The sequence below is a fragment of the Rutidosis leptorrhynchoides genome, chromosome 7, assembly GCF_046630445.1.
Source record: "Rutidosis leptorrhynchoides isolate AG116_Rl617_1_P2 chromosome 7, CSIRO_AGI_Rlap_v1, whole genome shotgun sequence".
In the NCBI taxonomy this organism is placed as follows: Eukaryota; Viridiplantae; Streptophyta; class Magnoliopsida; order Asterales; family Asteraceae; genus Rutidosis; species Rutidosis leptorrhynchoides.
In genome coordinates this window covers 96,863,656-96,869,746 of record NC_092339.1, presented here as the reverse complement: position 1 = coordinate 96,869,746, position 6,091 = coordinate 96,863,656, and the positions used below count along the sequence as shown (strand labels likewise).

The 6,091-nt window shown below is 31.9% G+C and overlaps 1 long non-coding RNA gene across 6 annotated transcripts; it reads left to right on the top strand.

The window, feature by feature from the left end:
- The first annotated feature begins 220 nt into the window (after positions 1-220).
- LOC139858508 (uncharacterized) lies at positions 221-2,500 on the top strand. Of its 6 annotated transcripts, none has more exons than XR_011762978.1 (6): positions 221-296; positions 449-513; positions 1,075-1,569; positions 1,698-1,862; positions 2,035-2,183; positions 2,260-2,500. It is a non-coding gene; the product is annotated as an uncharacterized lncRNA (long non-coding RNA). The 6 variants fall into 6 exon arrangements; XR_011762979.1 differs by having other exon boundaries at positions 228-363; XR_011762977.1 differs by lacking the exon at positions 221-296 and having other exon boundaries at positions 374-513; positions 1,075-1,205; positions 1,369-1,569.
- The last annotated feature ends 3,591 nt before the right edge of the window (positions 2,501-6,091 follow it).

Here is a 6,091-nt window from a genome sequence, read left to right as displayed (position 1 = left end):
AAGAATAAAAATCTAGAAGCAAATGCTCACGCTTTTAGCTGTTAGGAAACAAGCAACAAAAACTCACGCTTTTAGTTGTAACGAAAAAACTCACGTTTTTAGTTGTGACGAATAAAGCAATAAAAATAGATGAAGCGTGAACATATAAGAAATGTACAAATATAAACATAAACAGTTACTGATAATTATATTATATTTTCGTTATTACTCCTAACTTTTATTTACGGAGTAATTGAAGTTCCAAATTCTAGGGTTTATTTTTTCCAAACATCAGAGCGAGCTTATCGATAAGAATCGCAAGTCTTTTTTCAATTCTCTCGCATCACACTCTAATACTTCTATAATCTTCGTCTCATCTCACAGGTAAAAACAGTCGATTTATTTAATGGTTTTATAATTGTATCGTTAAACATCAACCTAATTGTCAATAGTATCGTATATGTATTAGGAATCCGATCAAGTTTCAATGATTATTGGATCTCTCCAGGTTGATCAAGTTATCATGATTTAAAGGTATGTTTATTGTAAAACCTAATTATCATTCTTCTCTGATTTCACAAATTGAGGATGCGTTTGATCAAGTTTTGTTATGTGATAATCTCAATTTACAGTTCTTTAGATGTTGTGCATATTCATTATTATATTATATTTATATAATTTGTTTATAAGAAAGGCAATTTAATTTTATTATAATTGCAAATTTAAATTGTAATCGTAATTGCAATGATCATAGTGTATCAATTAGTAGTTTCTAGATAGTCAACACAAGTGAGTGGCATCTGGTGTCAATTAGTTATAGATTTGTCCACAAGAGGCTTCAATGAATCTTGTTCTCATATGTAATTTGTTTATTGGGGATAAGTGACAGTATAATGCAGTTGTTATACTCAACTTAATATGCTTACATTGTTGCTAATAGTCACTGAATTTAGTTTATCATTGTAGTATAATACTCGTGTTAACATATATACAACATTAGTATTACGTAGTAGTATAATATGCACTACCTGTACTTAAAATGATATTAGTGACTTGATTAGATTTTGATGTTTTAGAACAGCTTTTTCTTTTCAGGTCTGAAAGAGAATGAACATGCCCTTTTATGCAGAGCTGCAGTGAAACTAGTAGTTTTACACTCATTTGGTGATGGATCCACAAGCCCCTTCTTCCAAGAGTTGTAAATGGGAAGACTTCACGGTGAAATGGTGTTTCTTTGACACTTTAGTAGTATAATTTGCACATTTTCGGTTATCTATGGTATTCAATTTCTTTTTGCAATTATATATACATGCTTTGGAGTAATATATGTCAAGAGCATGTTTTGGTATATCTCTAAATTGAACATTTGACATAAGTTTAATGGTTTAGTGATTAGGATGTGCTTTAAGAAGCTAAGGAATCTGAGGAACTCAATTGTTGGCATATTTCTCTAGAATGTCTGATTGATTTTATTGAACACGACAAGGAAATAAAAACAATGGAAATTTGGAAGATTATAGGCACGATAAGGATGTGCTTGTAGAAGCTTAGGAATCTAATGATAGTTGAAATCGTCCATTTACATTTCAGGTATTGATGTCAACAGTATAAACTTTAAATTATAATGTCAACAGTATAAACTTTAAATTATCTTTGTTATATTGTTATATCTGTTTTTACTAATTTCTTATGTATTAATCATGGCAACACCTTTGCAGCTGGTTTTGAGCATGTATAGTTGGGTGGTTGCCAATGACTGTGGATTAAGTTCAATACCACGAAGAACTAAGGGACACAGTTCCCATGTGTATTGTTGAAGGGACCCGTTTAGAAAAAGCTTACCTGCTTGGACCCAAACCCAGCCAACCCAACACAATTGCCAGGTATATTTAGTATAATATCAGTTTTAGTTAATTGACCTCTAATTCTGTACGCCATGTGAAGTTTAAGGTCATAACCAATGAATATAGTAGATACGTAGCGTTCATCACTGATTCAATCTTAATTTTTCTTCTTACAAAATTTTAGTGTTGATTATGAAATCCTACTTATCAGACGTATAAACCGATTGCATAAAAGATCTCCATTCAGCATAGTTTGGTGGAGTACCTAGTTTGAAAGTTCTTGTCCCTTACTCTTCTAAAGATGTGGACTTCTAAAAGCTACAATTGGAGAGACCTGTTATTATCCTTGAAAATGAGTTAGTAAAATTTTACTTCTCATTTCTCGTTTGCTCTTTATATTTTCAGTTCTTTTCAGTTTTGTATACATGTGATTTAGGTATGATGATTCGTTCTGAGATTCTGCTATTCTGCTGAAGCCTTTGATTGAAGCTCTGTTGTAGCTGCAGATTGAAGACGTTAATCGTCTTCATGGGTACATGGCAAGTTTGAGTGATAGGATTTATTAAGTGTGAAAGTGTAACATGTTGTCTAGCAATTGTATGTTGGCCCATTGATGTGCATGAAAGATGTTGAATTGGGTTATTATAAACCTGTACATATGTTAGATTGTGTATATTTAATGGATATTAATAATATTCGTTTTTTCTTAAACATTCCATTACTATTTATTTAATAACTATTCTATATATATATATATATATATATATATATCATAACTGGGAATAAGTAAAAAACTTCACACCTAGAAGTGTGAGTAACTCAGATGAGAGATGTCAAAAACTTCATACTTGGCGGTGTGAAACGTTATTCTCATACTTGGCGGTGTGAAACGTTATTCTCGCATTTACAAATGTGAACAATTTGATCAAGAGTGTCACATGTAAAAGTGTGAACTATTTTTACATGTCCTCACACTTGAAAGGGTGAACATTATTTAAGTATAATCACGCTTAAATATGTTGAAAATTTTGTAACGCCCAAATAGCTCACACCTTTGGCCAAGTGTGAACTTCGATGTTCTTCACACTTTTGAATGTTAGTATACTTCTTAATAAGTGTGTATAACCTACCATTTTGTTGTAGTTAGTATACCTATAAATTTGATTATGTGGGTTTGAAGTAATTGTTGGCAAACGACATCGTTAAACACAAAACAACATTTCTTGTAACTTAATACGACTAATATTTGGCCAAGACTCATTAAAAAGCCTACAAAAACTTTCGCGCCACTTTCGCTAATTTTCATTTTTAGACGTAAGCTTGATGTTCATGTAGATTGGATTACAAAAAAAACCCTCAAGAATTTCATCATGAGTAGTGAGTCTGAGGAAATTAAAAAAAAAAAAAAAAACATATAAACGAATCATGAGGTACGATTATAAATACTCTAAACCTAAAAATACGAAAGGCACTGCTATATCTATGAATAAGGTTTACATTCTCTAAATATTGAGATAAAAGGAACAAATAAATGTTTGAATATGGTGATAATAAAAGAACAAAAACTACAACTTGTTATAATTCAGTAGGCTTATAACTACATTTAGTGGTTTGGTTCGTGTTATAATTCAGTAGGCTTATAACTACCTTTAGTGGTTTGGTTCGTGTTATAATTCAGTAGACTTATAACTACCTTTAGTGGGTTTGTTCTTAACTATAGGCTACTAGTAAACTTAAAATTAGAGAGAGTAAAAGAATGGTGATATATGAAATATATTCTATGTGTGTTACACGATTACATTTGATGGGGTATTTATAATACATGATTTACTGTACATGATTGCAATTAGGAGTAGGTGGCAGAGCATTATAGAAAAGTTTGTCATCCATCTTTATCACAACACTCCCCTTTGGATGACAATTTTATTAGCTCGGATATTGACTATAAATTACTGCCTCGTTAAAAACCTTGCTAAAGAAAAATCCAGTGGGAAAAAGCTTTAGCTAAGGGAAAAAGAGTGCAGCATAGAGTTGGCTCCCCCTCAAGTAGACATTGCTAAGCTGTTACATCTTTTGAACATGTCTCATGCCAATGTTATGAACGTGTGTTCTAAAAATAGCAGTTGGAAGTGCTTTGGTGAAAAGATCAGCAGAATTTTTGCTGGATTGAACATATTTTATTTCAATCTGGTTGTCCTTAATGAGATTTTGAGTGTATGAGAAGAATCTAGGAGGTATGCGTTTTGTTCGGTCACTTTTGATATACCCTTCTTTCATCTGTGCTATGCAAGCTGCATTATCTTCATAGATAGTTGTTGGACTTTTATCGCGTTCTAGTCCACAAGAATCAGTAATGAGTTGTGTCATTGATCTCAACCAAAAACATTCTCGAGTAGCTTCATATAATGCAATCACTTCGGCATGATTTGATGATGTTGCAACAAGTGTTTGTTTTTGAGAACGCCATGATATTGCAGTACCTCCATTTAGGAATACATATTCATTTTGAGATTTAGCTTTATGTGGATCAGATAAATAACCTGCATCTGCATAACCAACCAAATCTTGTTTTGATTTGTTAGAATAAAATAATCCTAAATCAGTAGTTCCTCGAAGGTATCGAAATATGTGTTTGATCCCATTCCAGTGTCTTTTGTAGGAGCTGAGCTGAACCTTGCCAACAAATTAACTGCAAAAGAAATGTCAGGTCTTGTACAATTTGTAAGATACATAAGAGCTCCAATTGCACTAAGATATGGTACTTCTGGTCCCAGGATATCTTCATGATCTTCACAGGGTCGAAATGTATCAGTGTCAACATTAAGTGATCTAACAACCATAGGAGTACTTAATGGTTTTACCTTGGCCATATTGAAACGTTTTAAAATCTTTTCCGTATAAGTTGTTTGATGTACAAGTAAACCATTAGGCATATGCTCAATCTGCAAACCAAGGCAATACTTGGTTTTTCCGAGATCTTTTATTTCAAATTCTTTCTTTAGAAGTTGAATGGCTTCATGGATCTCTTTATTTGTACCTATGATGTTAAGATCATCAACATAAACGGCTATGATCACATATCCGGATGTTGTTTTCTTAATGAATACACATGGGCAAATAAGATTATTGGTATACTCTTCACTTAATCGTTTATACCACATGCGACCCGATTGTTTCAACCCATATAAAGACCTTTGTAACTTGATTGAGTACATTTCTTTGGATTTTGCATTGGTTGCTTCTGATACCTTAAATCCTTCAGGTATCTTCATATATATATATATATATATATATATATATATATATATATATATATATATATATATATATATATATATATATATATATATATATATATATATATATATATATATATATATATATATATATATATATATATATATCACTATCAAGTGATCCATATAGATAAGCAGTCACAACATCCATGAGATGCATTTCTAAATTTTTAGAAACTGCCAGGCTAATTAAGTATCTAAAAGTAATTGCATCCATAACAGGAGAATAAGTTTCCTCATAATCAATTCCTAGTCTTTGAGAAAAACCTTGAGCTACAAGTCTTGCTTTATACCTTGTAACTTCATTTTTCTCATTTCTTTTTCGCACAAAAACTCATCTATATCCCACAGGTTTCACATCTTTAGGTGTGAGAATGATAGATCCGAAAACTTTTCTTTTATTGAGCGATTCAAATTCAGCTCGTATTGCTCCTTTCCAATGATCCCAATCATGTCTATTTTGACATTCCATGACAGATTTTGGTTCTGGATCATCATCATCATTCATGATGTCATATGCAACATTATATGAAAATATCTCATCAAGATTTTTCATTTCATTTCGGTTCCATAATATTATTGAATGTGCATAATTTATTGAAAATTCTGTATTGACATCATCAATCTCTTCTGCAGAAGGAGTATTGTTTTGTGGTTCTTCTTGAACACTTTCTTTTACCTCATTATCAGCTGATTTTCTTTTTCGAGGATTTTTATCTTTGGAACCAATTGGTCTCCCACGTTTCTGGCGTGGCAAAGACTCAAGAGTGACATTATTGCCAGCTTTTAAAATTTCAATTCGAGCTGGAACATTTGCTGCTGGTATATATGATTTAGTCACTCTTTTTGTATCTGTAAATGCATCAGACAATTTATTCGCAAGTTCTTGCATATGCATTATTTTTTGAACTTCGATCTCGCATTCTTTTGTACGAGGATCAAGATACATTAATTGAGTTTCACACCATGAAA